This window comes from Haliotis asinina, chromosome 6 (assembly GCF_037392515.1).
Source record: "Haliotis asinina isolate JCU_RB_2024 chromosome 6, JCU_Hal_asi_v2, whole genome shotgun sequence".
In the NCBI taxonomy this organism is placed as follows: Eukaryota; Metazoa; Mollusca; class Gastropoda; order Lepetellida; family Haliotidae; genus Haliotis; species Haliotis asinina.
Window position 1 is genome coordinate 1,804,591 of NC_090285.1, and position 16,909 is coordinate 1,821,499.

The window sequence follows — 16,909 nt, forward strand, 5'->3', positions numbered from 1 at the left end:
TGGAACCTGCTCGCTCAATGCCGAGGATCGTGTTGCTACAGCCAGAGTGTGGAACCTGCTCGCTCAATACCGAGGATCGTGTTGCTACAGCCACAGTGTGGAACCTGCTCGCTCAATACCGAGGATCGTGTTGCTACAGCCGCAGTGTGGAACCTGCTCGCTCAATGCCGAGGATCGTGTTGCTACAGCCACAGTGTGGAACCTGCTCGCTCAATGCCGAGGATCGTGTTGCTACAGCCGCAGTGTGGAACCTGCTCGCTCAATGCCGAGGATCGTGTTGCTACAGCCGCAGTGTGGAACCTGCTCGCTCAATGCCGAGGATCGTGTTGCTACAGCCGCAGTGTGGAACCTGCTCGCTCAATGCCGAGGATCGTGTTGCTACAGCCGCAGTGTGGAACCTGTTCGCTCAATGCCGAGGATCGTGTTGCTACAGCCACAGTGTGGAACCTGCTCGCTCAATGCCGAGGATCGTGTTGCTACAGCCGCAGTGTGGAACCTGCTCGCTCAATACCGAGGATGGTGTTGCTACAGCCGCAGTGTGGAACCTGCTCGCTCAATGCCGAGGATCGTGTTGCTACAGCCGCAGTGTGGAACCTGCTCGCTCAATGCCGAGGATCGTGTTGCTACAGCCGCAGTGTGGAACCTGCTCGCTCAATGCCGAGGATGGTGTTGCTACAGCCGCAGTGTGGAACCTGCTCGCTCAATGCCGAGGATCGTGTTGCTACAGCCACAGTGTGGAACCTGCTCGCTCAATACCGAGGATCGTGTTTTTGTAAAACACAGCGGAAGGGAATCATGGCAGTATAAATAAATGTTTTCTCACAACTAACATTTACAGTTTCCGCCATTTGGAATTTCTAATGCCTTTCGTGAAATGATCTATATTTATATCATACATTAACCTTGAATAATTGATTGTGTGACTATTTGAGTGTTTATTTTACAGTAGATTGGCAGGGAATGAAACAATTAATGCCACGTGAACTTGAAGTTGCTATTACATAGGTCGTGGGACATGCCCCAAAGATGTATCCACAGGAGATGATTGGGTGTGATCACCTGTACCTGTACCGGTGCATCTGTAGAGACATGGGAAACTCAAAAACAGGAACAATTTAGATAAACAACGATGTTTAAAGTACCTTTAAATGGTTTCGAATATTGTGCAAATTCTAGCTGAATGAAAAACATAGGCTACGCTGACACTAGTGAGTGTAAACTGTTGCTGGGTAGTATATCTGATAGTCATGCATACATATTACAACAACATGTTTATGTGTATGGAAGACAGTGGTGTTTCAGTAACTCTCCTTACATGAATGTGGGCCTAGGAAGCCTATAAAACCGTTTATACATACAGAACTGTAACCTCCATTTGTGGATAACCTTGATTCGTAAGGAAAGTCTGGTATCCAGATACACTTCCCTTGCTAACTACATTAAAAAAGTAAAAAGACAGAATTATTTTTCCTTATCCTGACTCATGCTTTTTCGCTTATCTAACGGTGGAAACTTGAATCCATTCAAAATTCCTAGAAGCAAACGTACAATCACTCACCTTAACCCACTCCCTTTCCCGCCAAAACCACTCATGTGACCAACCGCATGGCACGTATCACTCTCTCCTGAATCGCCTGAACGGACGGTTGGGGCGTTTCTGTCATCCGTGTGAGTTGCTGAGGTACCATCCTCATCATCGTTCTCAAGTCAGCATGCCCCCGTAATTTAAACCTGCTTCGTCTCAAGTGGTAGCGGAGGTGGCTGCACATACCTGAGGTAAGAGGTAAGCCTCGCCAACCAAAATCCCAAAGAACATGCCAAGACCAGGTCGACTTCACCCTCCAAATATCGTCACCGTCGTCGAGACATACGTCGAGGTCGGCGTAATCAACGAAATCTTCACATACGATGAGTGATGTATGATCACAGATATCCCCAGCTGCCACACCGACGCCGGAGGATGCAGATGATGCTGTCAGTTATGATGATCCACTTGTGTTGGAGTCACAGATCTTCAGAGAGTCATCGCAACATCGTCAGATGTGACACCAACGTCGAAACACGCGAGAGATGGTTCATCCCCAATGTCTTCTCAGCTATCGTCTATGGGGTCTTTGCTCCATTCGAGGGACAATATCCCAGGGACATCATTGATCCAGCAGAAGCAGACGTCTGTGGAGAACCTGTTAGCGTTTGCGAACGCTTCGCCGTCGCCCAGATCTGAAGATGAGACTGTGACAATTGTCACAAAGAAGCGGTCTCATAGCAACATTAAATACTATCTTGCCGAAGATTTTGTAGAAGTCCTCGCCCATGGGGTGTGTCAGGCGGTAGAAAAGACACTAGACGCTCAGCAGAAGCGGACGTCTAGCCGAAACAACATTGAAGGTAGCGAGCTCGCCCGCAGCAGTCGTCGGGATTTGTGCTGAGCGGTCTTTTACCGCGTTAGCTACAACCTACGTTGAAGATGCACAACCGGATGAGATGGTTGGACGTTTTATCATGGGTAGCTGACGGCCCCCAGATATCATCCCCAACGAAGACATCCAGCCCGACCAAAACTATGAAAGGAGACGACTTTGAGTCGATCACCATCCCGCCGATGAAGCCCGTATCGGATGCTACTGAAAATTTAGAAACAGCTCTTGTTAACGCGTCGAAGACCCAAGGTCAACGCACGGAGATTTAGACATCACAATATGGAGCATTTTATGAAAGCACCAGAGGCAGATGAAGATTTCTACCTAGCATTCGAAACGAAGTCACGAAGCTACAGAGTTGAATATAAAAGGCCAGCTCAGCTTGATACAACAATCCGTAGAGCATTCATTGGCTTAGCGAGATCAAAGGCTTGTCACCCAACGTTTGATCAAGGTTTTATCTCAGATCATTTAGCATCTACGTCGGCAGGCATTATATGCCTTACGTCTTCAGGGGCTGCTGAGCGCTTGTACATTGCCAGACATCTACACGAAAGCACTTTTACACAAATCTTTGTTTGATGGCGGCATCCGTCAACTATCACGGGATGTATCTGAAGACTCTAAGGACGTAATGTTAATTACGTCAGTCCAGACAATGAACAACATGTATCGTCAATCATCGCATCGTAGTCATTTGAGATCCTGTATTTTCAGGAATACAAAGATCAAAAGAGAAGAAACCTTCAGTCACCCGTGGCGGCTACTCGGGTCTTTTCGTCGCGCCACTAACAACAGGGTTTTTTCTGGTCGACGGTGCTCCTACGTGGGTTCAAGAAATTCTCGATTCTGAAGATCAGGTTCGGAATGATTGGTTGCTCCCACATCCAATCGTTCCTGTAGAGCCGCCAGTTGTGGGCAGACGCCTTGGACAGTGTTGGAAGCATTGTAGAATACAGCAGGATGATTACGTCGTAGAAGTTCTACGAGAAGGCTACAAAGTCCAGATGAAATCAAGCCTCCGTTGACCAACAGTCCCTTGGTACACACATATCCAGAAATACAGAGAAGCAAGTTGAAAGAGGCGACTACAAAAAGAAGCAGTAGAAGTAACAGGTCAAGAAAAACTCCAAAGAGAAGTTCCGGATCATGTACAATATGAAACTTTTCAACAAAGAACACCTGTTGAGACTGGAGAGGTTCAAAATGATACATTTATCTCAGTTGAGACCCTTCGTTCGACTCAACAATTTTTATGGCGAGTATAGATCTGCAAGGCGGATATCTTCACGTGCCGATGCATCCAGAGTCCAGGAAATACCTTCGTTTCCTACTTGATGGGAAACACTACCAATGGAAGGTACTGCCATTTGGAATTTCGTCGGCACTGTGGTTATTCACACGAATAACCAAACCAGTCGTCACATATCTACATCAGAAAGGTCTACATAGTGTCTTCTGTCAAGACGACGGTATACAGGCACATCAAGAAGCACATTTGCTCAATACAGCTGAACTTTACAAGCATTCTGCTGACACAGCTAGGGTGGCTAGTAAATCACATGAAGTCAGAATCAGAACCGTCACAAGTTCCTGGGCTCAGATTTTTAACCACACACAATCCAATTCAGGTTCCCTTAACACAACATTAAACCTCAGGGTGTGGCAGCTTCTGTTAGCGTTACGGACGTCGGCACAAGATCTTACAAGCAGAGGAAGACTGCAACAAAGACCGTTACAGCTCTTCCTGATAAAACATCTCAACTATACTCAGAACTTCAGTCTGCCACAACATCTGAGGCAATACCTCTTATGGTGGACGGTGAGATCGAATGTTTGCAGCGGAACCTGTTTGAAAGAGCCGGAGTATAATCTCCACCTCTATGTAGATGCTTCTTCCCAAGGATGGGGGCCACATCTCAATGACGAATCAGACTTAACCTGCGGGTGGCATCAACTAATCTCATTTCAGAATCATCGAGAGTTTGGAGTTTTAAGAATTTTGCCACTGTGTCACCCACATCAGCTTGTTGGTGGTGCAAAGGTAAATCATTTCCTTTTTCAAACAAGAGAGAGAGAGAGAGAGAGAGAGAGAGAGAGAGAGGGTAAGGGTTAAGACAGTTAATGTAAGGGTAGCCTATTGGTTAAAGTGTTCGCTTGCTGGATATAGACACTTGTTCGAACTTCATGTAACAACATTCAGTTTGTTCACATTTGTTTCACTACCTTGAAAATATACTATAACAAACAAGTGATACATTTGTTATACATATGAGACAACGTGAAAAACCTTTAATGCAATGTTGGAAATTAGAACTTGGTCGATAGGGTATATCTTGCCTTAAGTCTCTAAGTTTCTAACTGTCAAAGAAAGTAATTCAATTAGAAATGATTTCATATGATTATTCACCCGCATCGAAGCAGCGGGTATATAGTCTTCATTCCTTGTGTCCTTTCGTCCCGAAACTTTGTCCGGAGCATATCTCTTAACGTTTACACGCTAGGTTCACCAAACTTCACACACGTCAATCATTACCCATAGATTACCCTTTTGCTATTTTAAAGTCTTTCAGACTTTTGGGGTTTTATGCTGTTTCCATGTAAACACAACTTGGTGCTTAGTGGGATTCAGCCATCATGACAAAAATTCATTACTAATGGCAAAGTACTAATGCATCATATGTGACATCAGCTAATGTTGTGATTATGGAATCATCGAGAGTTTGGGTTTCGAAAACCTTTGCCACCATGTGACCCACATTGGCCTGTTTATGGTCCAAACTTACATCTTCTAAGTTTTCAAGCAAGTCAAGGTGGCTGTTTGCAGTAATGGGGAATGGTCATATTGCTAGCAGTGCAGCTCTCAGAAGAACTAAATTATTTCCCCATGTGCCAGGTGACCTCAGGACTGAGAGATGCAGCTTTCCAAGACTTCTTTGTGCTGGAGTTGTAGTAAGTGCTGAAACTCTTCTAGCATCTGGGCCTTCATTACTTCCATCGTGACGGCAGGCTTCCTGCTCAGTGCCTGTCTACTGCCCTGGCCACAATGTCTTCTAGGTGGGATCCTGCAATAACCAAGTTTGCTGACATATTATATTCTTCTATGTATATACTGCCCAAGCTTCAGAGGGACTTGAGTACAAGGTGCAGGTAATAGACAGGATCAACCCCTGGAGAACACACATCTTCCCATGGCTTGGAGACCACTCATCCTCAACCCAGTCCACATTGGTTTCCTCTGGAGGCCCAGTTATTCCAGAGACCACTTGGTCAGCTTTTTTGGACAGCATTGCTTCCAAGAGCTCAGACACTGTGAGCAAGGACATGTTGGCAAGATTTGAGATTAGTTTGAGATTCCTAATCATTTCAGGTAACTAAGATTAGATTATCTGTAAAGTTATGACATGTATTAACGCTACGACACCATGCCCCATGTTGGGCGTCAGTGTAAGACCTGGTGAATTACTACTGTTTCCTAGCAATTAAGTCTCACGGTAAAGAGATGGGCAAAAGTGTCTAATTCACAAAAAAAGATATTAATAATGCATATTAAACTGACCAGGGGGGTTTGCAAATTCCAACTGCAATATCTAAACTACAAAGCACAGGTTAACATGGTTTGTTGTCACCTTGACGTACAGTGCAGACAGAAAGAGCTATTGTAGAAATGCAGTTACCGATATGAGCATTATCTTAATGATGTACAGGATGTGGTATTAATATATATTAAAGACAGTTAAATAATATGTAAAGACAATACTGATGCTGAAAGCAAAGGTGCATATATAGGCACACAATTCCAATGAGTATTTACGTAAATAATATAATCACCCATAATCACCCAAAATACCTGAGACGCCTTTTTTAAGAGGATACATTTTGGACCTCAGTGAGTCAGATATGCTCATTGTGTATTCTACAATTATAAAAACACAAACAAGTCAATCATTGACATTGCCGCATTGATATACATATGTGTTATTTGTTTTCAATTTAACTAACCAGACCAATTTTATTTCTTGCTTTACAAACTTTCGTCCTCAGACAACCTGAAGACAGGCGTGGGGTAGGGAAAGAAATAAGAAATAAAATCACCAATCAAAGTAATGTTCCTCCTAAATACTCAAAGTATTATATTTATGGCAAGTTATGAAGTGTGTAGGGGGCAAAAACACTCTTTTGTCTTATTCTTGAAAAATTACGACAGGCATGTCCGTTAACCAAGACATAGAGATGGTCTGACCTAAATTAAAAGAAGATGAAATGTTTCAGAGGGTTTTTTTTCCATTGGCCTCAAAGCATTGCTGCACATGTTTATCTTTCAAATCCTTCAATTGTCATGCAAGTCAAAACAAAATAAGAAGTTTAAACAATAAACCACTCAAATTGTACCATGAAAATGAAGGTAGAATTTTGTTTTTAACTCTAATTACATTATCCGAGTTAAAATGATGAACATAATGACCCAATTTATCCCATTCACACGGTAAAGGTTGAGGTTGGGATATTGCCTATCTGATGTCAGGGACATGTTTGACATGTTCTTTAGAAAAATAAACATAACCAACAAGTGTCTGGAACAGATGGCGCCATCCCGTCCTCAGGGAGCCAGCTGGAACCATCCCTTCTGGACCCAGCCAAGTAAATGTGTGAATGACGAAGCAGTTCTTTCATCTGTTAACAAAAATGACAATCAATACTTGGGATGACATTGAAACAAACAATTCAATGTTATTGTGGACAAAATGTTATTTATCTAATCTACTGATGCCAGATGCTTCATGACAAAAGTCACTTAAGAGAATCTGCTCCGTTTCACTAAATTACCAAAGGGATATTTACTCTAGTCTATTAACCTCTACTCCGTTTCTTTTTTCCGTAATCACACTGAAAACACCTACATCACTTTGGGTAGTACCAGGCTTTGGTCTTTCAAAACAGGCTGGTGGTTCACATGGAGAGGGAGATCCATTACTTGTTGATTGTAGAGATTCTTAATTTCAAATCATTTCACTTTAGGTTTCATTTAGATTTGATGCCACACAAAGATATTTAGATTTGAAATGAAATAACCTTTATGTAACGTGTCCTACTGTAACATATATCTCTGAAATCATGATTTATTCATTGTATGTATCAATTAATATATTAATTTTCTGCCAACCCATGAGTTCCTCAGTTTCTTTACGTGCCTGCTCTTTTTTCCCAGTTTATCTTTAAAGAGACGACACTTGGTGCATGGATAGTTGTCCTCCTCGCCTGTTCTAGTCTTTCTGTGCAGTTTCAAAGCCGTTGCAGGATGTCGCTTGCTGTTTCTGGGAACATCTGTGCCAGTTGTAATTTGTCTGACAATAGTGTCCAAGTGATCTGTAAGTTCTTATGACATATAATATGTCTTGCTAAAAGTGTTCTCCTAACTGAAACATGCCCGGGGAACGTGACAGCTGTAACCATGCCTGCCGCTGACGTGGCGTGATGCACATGGCACTCTGTATACTACACTGCACTGTGACGCTTCCACTAGCGAGCGACCCTTGACACCTCTGTAACTTACTGATTTAGGTCCCTTGCACCTGAAGAACAGGCCAATCTGGAAATTCCATAAAATTTAAGATTAAGATTAAAGACATCATGCCAGTTCTGGTGACATGCATGTGAGGAGTAATTATATACAAACAATTTCTGAAGTTTAGCAATATTCATCCGGGACATTCAGAATTTGCTGACAAGTTGGGAATGTTATTTACTATCATCCGGGACATTCAATATTTGCTGACAAGTTGGGAATGTTATTTACTATCATCCGGGACATTCAATATTTGCTGACAAGTTGGCAATGTTATTTACTATCATCCGGGACATTCAATATTTGCTGACAAGTTGGGAATGTTATTTACTATCATCCGGGACATTCAGTATTTGCTGACAAGTTGGGAATGTTATTTACTATCATCCTGGACATTCAGTATTTGCTGACAAGTTGGGAATGTTTTTTACTATCATCCGGGACATTCAGTATTTGCTGACAAGTTGGGAATGTTATTTACTATCATCCTGGACATTCAGTATTTGCTGACAAGTTGGGAATGTTATTTACTATCATCCTGGACATTCAGTATTTGCTGACAAGTTGGGAATGTTATTTACTATCATCCTGGACATTCAGTATTTGCTGACAAGTTGGGAATGTTATTTACTATCATCCGGGACATTCAATATTTGCTGACAAGTTGGGAATGTTATTTTCTATGATCCGGGACATTCAGTATTTGCTGACAAGTTGGGAATGTTATTTACTATCATCCTGGTCATTCAGTATTTGCTGACAAGTTGGGAATGTTATTTACTATCATCCTGGACATTCAGTATTTGCTGACAAGTTGGGAATGTTATTTACTATCATCCTGGACATTCAGTATTTGCTGACAAGTTGGGAATGTTATTTACTATCATCCTGGACATTCAGTATTTGCTGACAAGTTGGGAATGTTATTTACTATCATCCGGGACATTCAGTATTTGCTGACAAGTTGGGAATGTTATTTACTATCATCCGGGACATTCAGTATTTGCTGACAAGTTGGGAATGTTATTTACTATCATCCTGGACATTCAGTATTTGCTGACAAGTTGGGAATGTTTTTTACTATCATCCGGGACATTCAGTATTTGCTGACAAGTTGGGAATGTTATTTACTATCATCCTGGACATTCAGTATTTGCTGACAAGTTGGAAATGTTATTTACTATCATCCGGGACATTCAGTATTTGCTGACAAGTTGGGAATGTTATTTACTATCATCCTGGACATTCAATATTTGCTGACAAGTTGGGAATGTTATGTACTATCATCCTGGACATTCAGTATTTGCTGACAAGTTGGGAATGTTATTTACTATCTTCCTGGACATTCAGTATTTGCTGACAAGTTGGGAATGTTATTTACTATCATCCGGGACATTCAGTATTTGCTGACAAGTTGGGAATGTTATTTACTATCATCCTGGACATTCAATATTTGCTGACAAGTTGGGAATGTTATTTACTATCATCCGGGACATTCAGTATTTGCTGACAAGTTGGGAATGTTATTTACTATCATCCTGGACATTCAGTATTTGCTGACAAGTTGGGAATGTTATTTACTATCATCCTGGACATTCAGTATTTGCTGACAAGTTGGGAATGTTATTTACTATCATCCGGGACATTCAGTATTTGCTGACAAGTTGGGAATGTTATTTACTATCATCCGGGACATTCAGTATTTGCTGACAAGTTGGGAATGTTTTTTACTATCATCCGGGACATTCAGTATTTGCTGACAAGTTGGGAATGTTATTTACTATCATCCTGGACATTCAGTATTTGCTGACAAGTTGGGAATGTTATTTACTATCATCCGGGACATTCAGTATTTGCTGACAAGTTGGGAATGTTATTTACTATCATCCGGGACATTCAGTATTTGCTGACAAGTTGGGAATGTTATTTACTATCATCCTGGACATTCAGTATTTGCTGACAAGTTGGGAATGTTATTTACTATCATCCGGGACATTCAGTATTTGCTGACAAGTTGGGAATGTTATTTACTATCATCCTGGACATTCAGTATTTGCTGACAAGTTGGGAATGTTATTTACTATCATCCGGGACATTCAGTATTTGCTGACAAGTTGGGAATGTTATTTACTATCATCCGGGACATTCAGTATTTGCTGACAAGTTGGGAATGTTATTTACTATCATCCTGGACATTCAGTATTTGCTGACAAGTTGGGAATGTTATTTACTATCATCCTGGACATTCAGTATTTGCTGACAAGTTGGGAATGTTTTTTACTATCATCCGGGACATTCAGTATTTGCTGACAAGTTGGGAATGTTATTTACTATCATCCTGGACATTCAGTATTTGCTGACAAGTTGGGAATGTTATTTACTATCATCCGGGACATTCAGTATTTGCTGACAAGTTGGGAATGTTATTTACTATCATCCGGGACATTCAGTATTTGCTGACAAGTTGGGAATGTTATTTACTATCATCCTGGACATTCAGTATTTGCTGACAAGTTGGGAATGTTATTTACTATCATCCGGGACATTCAGTATTTGCTGACAAGTTGGGAATGTTATTTACTATCATCCGGGACATTCAATATTTGCTGACAAGTTGGGAATGTTTTTTACTATCATCCTGGACATTCAGTATTTGCTGACAAGTTGGGAATGTTTTTTACTATCATCCGGGACATTCAGTATTTGCTGACAAGTTGGGAATGTTATTTACTATCATCCTGGACATTCAGTATTTGCTGACAAGTTGGGAATGTTTTTTACTATCATCCGGGACATTCAGTATTTGCTGACAAGTTGGGAATGTTTTTTACTATCATCCTGGACATTCAGTATTTGCTGACAAGTTGGGAATGTTATTTACTATCATCCGGGACATTCAGTATTTGCTGACAAGTTGGGAATGTTATTTACTATCATCCGGGACATTCAGTATTTGCTGACAAGTTGGGAATGTTATTTACTATCATCCGGGACATTCAATATTTGCTGACAAGTTGGGAATGTTATTTACTATCATCCGGGACATTCAATATTTGCTGACAAGTTGGGAATGTTATTTACTATCATCCTGGACATTCAGTATTTGCTGACAAGTTGGGAATGTTATTTACTATCATCCTGGACATTCAGTATTTGCTGACAAGTTGGGAATGTTATTTACTATCATCCGGGACATTCAGTATTTGCTGACAAGTTGGGAATGTTATTTACTATCATCCTGGACATTCAGTATTTGCTGACAAGTTGGGAATGTTATTTACTATCATCCGGGACATTCAGTATTTGCTGACAAGTTGGGAATGTTATTTACTATCATCCTGGACATTCAGTATTTGCTGACAAGTTGGGAATGTTTTTTACTATCATCCTGGACATTCAATATTTGCTGACAAGTTGGGAATGTTATTTACTATCATCCTGGACATTCAGTATTTGCTGACAAGTTGGGAATGTTATTTACTATCATCCGGGACATTCAGTATTTGCTGACAAGTTGGGAATGTTATTTACTATCATCCTGGACATTCAGTATTTGCTGACAAGTTGGGAATGTTATTTACTATCATCCTGGACATTCAATATTTGCTGACAAGTTGGGAATGTTATTTACTATCATCCGGGACATTCAGTATTTGCTGACAAGTTGGGAATGTTATTTACTATCATCCTGGACATTCAGTATTTGCTGACAAGTTGGGAATGTTTTTTACTATCATCCTGGACATTCAGTATTTGCTGACAAGTTGGGAATGTTATTTACTATCATCCTGGACATTCAGTATTTGCTGACAAGTTGGGAATGTTATTTACTATCATCCTGGACATTCAGTATTTGCTGACAAGTTGGGAATGTTATTTACTATCATCCTGGACATTCAGTATTTGCTGACAAGTTGGGAATGTTATTTACTATCATCCTGGACATTCAGTATTTGCTGACAAGTTGGGAATGTTATTTACTATCATCCTGGACATTCAGTATTTGCTGACAAGTTGGGAATGTTATTTACTATCATCCTGGACATTCAGTATTTGCTGACAAGTTGGGAATGTTATTTACTATCATCCTGGACATTCAGTATTTGCTGACAAGTTGGGAATGTTATTTACTATCATCCTGGACATTCAGTATTTGCTGACAAGTTGGGAATGTTATTTACTATCATCCTGGACATTCAGTATTTGCTGACAAGTTGGGAATGTTATTTACTATCATCCTGGACATTCAGTATTTGCTGACAAGTTGGGAATGTTATTTACTATCATCCGGGACATTCAATATTTGCTGACAAGTTGGGAATGTTATTTACTATCATCCGGGACATTCAATATTTGCTGACAAGTTGGGAATGTTATTTACTATCATCCTGGACATTCAATATTTGCTGACAAGTTGGGAATGTTATTTACTATCATCCGGGACATTCAGTATTTGCTGACAAGTTGGGAATGTTATTTACTATCATCCGGGACATTCAGTATTTGCTGACAAGTTGGGAATGTTATTTACTATCATCCTGGACATTCAGTATTTGCTGACAAGTTGGGAATGTTATTTACTATCATCCTGGACATTCAGTATTTGCTGACAAGTTGGGAATGTTATTTACTATCATCCTTGACATTCAGTATTTGCTGACAAGTTGGGAATGTTTTTTACTATGATCCGGGACATTCAGTATTTGCTGACAAGTTGGGAATGTTATTTACTATCATCCTGGACATTCAGTATTTGCTGACAAGTTGGGAATGTTTTTTACTATCATCCGGGACATTCAGTATTTGCTGACAAGTTGGGAATGTTTTTTACTATCATCCGGGACATTCAGTATTTGCTGACAAGTTGGGAATGTTATTTACTATCATCCTGGACATTCAGTATTTGCTGACAAGTTGGGAATGTTTTTTACTATCATCCGGGACATTCAGTATTTGCTGACAAGTTGGGAATGTTATTTACTATCATCCTGGACATTCAGTATTTGCTGACAAGTTGGGAATGTTATTTACTATCATCCGGGACATTCAGTATTTGCTGACAAGTTGGGAATGTTATTTACTATCATCCTGGACATTCAGTATTTGCTGACAAGTTGGGAATGTTATTTACTATCATCCTGGACATTCAGTATTTGCTGACAAGTTGGGAATGTTATTTACTATCATCCGGGACATTCAGTATTTGCTGACAAGTTGGGAATGTTTTTTACTATCATCCGGGACATTCAGTATTTGCTGACAAGTTGGGAATGTTATTTACTATCATCCTGGACATTCAGTATTTGCTGACAAGTTGGGAATGTTATTTACTATCATCCGGGACATTCAGTATTTGCTGACAAGTTGGGAATGTTATTTACTATCATCCTGGACATTCAGTATTTGCTGACAAGTTGGGAATGTTATTTACTATCATCCTGGACATTCAGTATTTGCTGACAAGTTGGGAATGTTATTTACTATCATCCGGGACATTCAGTATTTGCTGACAAGTTGGGAATGTTATTTACTATCATCCTGGACATTCAGTATTTGCTGACAAGTTGGGAATGTTATTTACTATCATCCTGGACATTCAGTATTTGCTGACAAGTTGGGAATGTTATTTACTATCATCCTGGACATTCAGTATTTGCTGACAAGTTGGGAATGTTATTTACTATCATCCTGGACATTCAGTATTTGCTGACAAGTTGGGAATGTTATTTACTATCATCCTGGACATTCAGTATTTGCTGACAAGTTGGGAATGTTATTTACTATCATCCGGGACATTCAATATTTGCTGACAAGTTGGGAATGTTATTTACTATCATCCTGGACATTCAGTATTTGCTGACAAGTTGGGAATGTTATTTACTATCATCCGGGACATTCAATATTTGCTGACAAGTTGGGAATGTTATTTACTATCATCCTGGACATTCAGTATTTGCTGACAAGTTGGGAATGTTATTTACTATCATCCTGGACATTCAGTATTTGCTGACAAGTTGGGAATGTTATTTACTATCATCCGGGACATTCAGTATTTGCTGACAAGTTGGGAATGTTATTTACTATCATCATTCCTGTAGAAGTCAATCAAGAAATTGAAGGAAATGGTGAACATTGTATCAAAACAATGTCTTAAAATTCTGAACATTGTTGTCAGTCAGAAAATGTGGTGTGTCGCTGCAGTGTAAGTAAAACAAAGACGTAAACAACATAACGTGTTGGGTTAATTGAAGCATTCACAAGAAAATGCCACCCAACACTCTTACTGAAAATAGACTATGTTCATGACTGAGCTCCAGCTGCCAACTATCTGGTATGAATCTTTTTAGATATACTGCATTTTCCTTTAAGTTGTATCTGCCGTAGAAATGACCGGTTGTTGTGACTCGTGTTGTAATATATCTCTAACTGACAACACAAATCCGACAGCAGGTCCACCGCATTTTATTGTGAGCTATATAACCACAAGCAAATACTGTCCCTTTCCAAATCCTACCAAACATTCTTTGATATTTGCCTTCTTTGATAATTTCTTTGGAAGGAGCACTCTCTGCTTCCCTCTTCGGGTAAAAAAATATGGTGAAACAGCAATAGCCACATTTTACCTAACTTTAAAGTCATTAATTAGATATTTACTGCACGTTGTTCCATGCAGAAACAGTGGCAGAATTCTGTTAACAACATAAACAAGATATATAATGAATGAGAGTAACAAACCATACAACAATACAAATATATATAATAATGGAATTGTATATCGATAATCTATTGATCTTCTAGATTTGTTTAAAATTTGTATGTATGGTAGCAGATTATTTTTATACTATTTGGCTCATTATTTCTAAACAGGAAGTTATATGTTTCAGTGGTTATTAGTCTTTCAAAGTTTTCAATTTGGAGGGAAAGGTAATAACAAGTGTCCTACATCTGAGTATGTAGTACAAGACATGAAATAGTGTCCTTCATCCTCAAGGAAGAAGTACTGATCACAGAGACAGTCCTACAAAGGTGTTGGTGATCTTGCTCTCCTACTCAGTTCAACATGTAGTCTGTGATCACCCAGTCGTAGCTTTGTGAAGTGGTTACAGTTATAGTTTTACCTTGCTCAGAGCTCTAGGTATGGTTTAAACTTCTGGTTTAAGTTTTGTGTGTGTTTTAAGTTTGTTCATTGAATATAATGTATTTGATGAATCAGTTAGTGAATGCTTTAACATGTCTTTACATTTAGAAGGGAGTTTACTATTTCAAAAGTTTGCTTTATTTATTGACTTCATGAACCCAGCCTATATTGTGCTCACAAAGACTGATATTTGCTTCCAAATAGTTCTGCACGACAGACCCAGTTATGTTTTCTTGCCTGCTCCTAGAAATGATTTGCAAAACTGAAGCACTGTTTTTTTTCTGGGAGCAATGTGTCAGTATTTGTAAACATTGTAAAATCTACATCCATACTTCACATTTGTATAACATTATTGGTTCTAAGAGGTTTTTAACAGTCGCTAGTTTTACTGAAACATCATAATGAAAGACGAATGTTTTTAGCCAATGATAAGGACCTGTTACTTTCTCAGCGAGCGCAGGTAAACAACTTTGAACTTTCCATTTTCATGAAGTTATACTCCAAGACATGTGTCTCTGTCAACTGAATCTATTGTTTCTCCTTTTGCAGGCCATTTACAGATTTTGTTGCATTTATTTTTTTTCTGAAGATAACTGCTTTGGATTTATCATGGTTAATTTGTAGATTATTCATAGTGCAGTATCATGATAGATTGCTCAGTAACATCTGCAAGGATGAATCTGATGATAACATGAGATCATCAGCAAATAATAAATAACATACTTGAAAATGTTCCTGTTATAGTATTTCTGGCTGCAGATATTTACGTATGTCATTTATAAATATGTTAAAGAGTCTTGATGATATATTGGAGTTAAAATAGAAAAAAATAAAACAATAACAGTAGATTAACTCATATCACATATTTGTTGTTGGCAGATATTTCTCAACACAAGTCCTTCTGCAAGTCGCTAATATTTTATTTAACATCTGTTTAACCATGAGCTTAGTGCACAGCTCCCATTTCTAACCATTTCCACCTTGTGCTCATTAACCTTACTCTATCTAAGTCTTATAGTCTGACTGTCTTTCTAAAATGGTTATATGGCAATACCACATGGAACCTTTTCCACAACCACAAGCTTGCAGTGCAGTGTTTGTCAGGATCAGTTCCAGAATGCAGAATTTCAAGAGCATGTATAAATCGTGCACCCATCTCCAGGCCAATGGCCACTCGCCTGACCAGTGCATGTTTGGCATGCCTGTTGCCCTTAATATGCTTGATGTTTAGTTAAAACATTTTGCAGCTAGTCTGGATTGTAATATCTTTTTACTGCTTTAGTTTCTACAGGTCAGCTGGTCTGTAAACTGGTCTGTATGAACCAAAAATATGTATTATTAACATCCACTGAATTGAGCATGTACCTGATTGGTTTACCAGCTGCCTCACCAAGAAGGACTGGTTTACCAGCTGCCTCACCAAGAAAGACTGGTTTACCAGCTGCCTCACCAAGAAGGACTGGTTTACCAGCTGCCTCACCAAGAAGGACTGGTTTACCAGCTGCCTTACCAAGAATGATTGGTTTACCAGCTGCTTTACCAAGAATGATTGGTTTACCAGCTGCCTTACGCAGAATGATTGATTTACAAGCTGCCTTACGCAGAATGATTGATTTACAAGCTGCCTATTCTCACTTAGACTAATCTCATTATTTCAACAGCAACTTAATGTTACATTAACTGATTGTTTTACCAGCTGATTTAGTTACAAGACTGATTGTGTCACCAGCTGCCTAGTGCTATTTACAGTGTTTCTTCAGCAGCCTAAAGTTACATTAACTGATT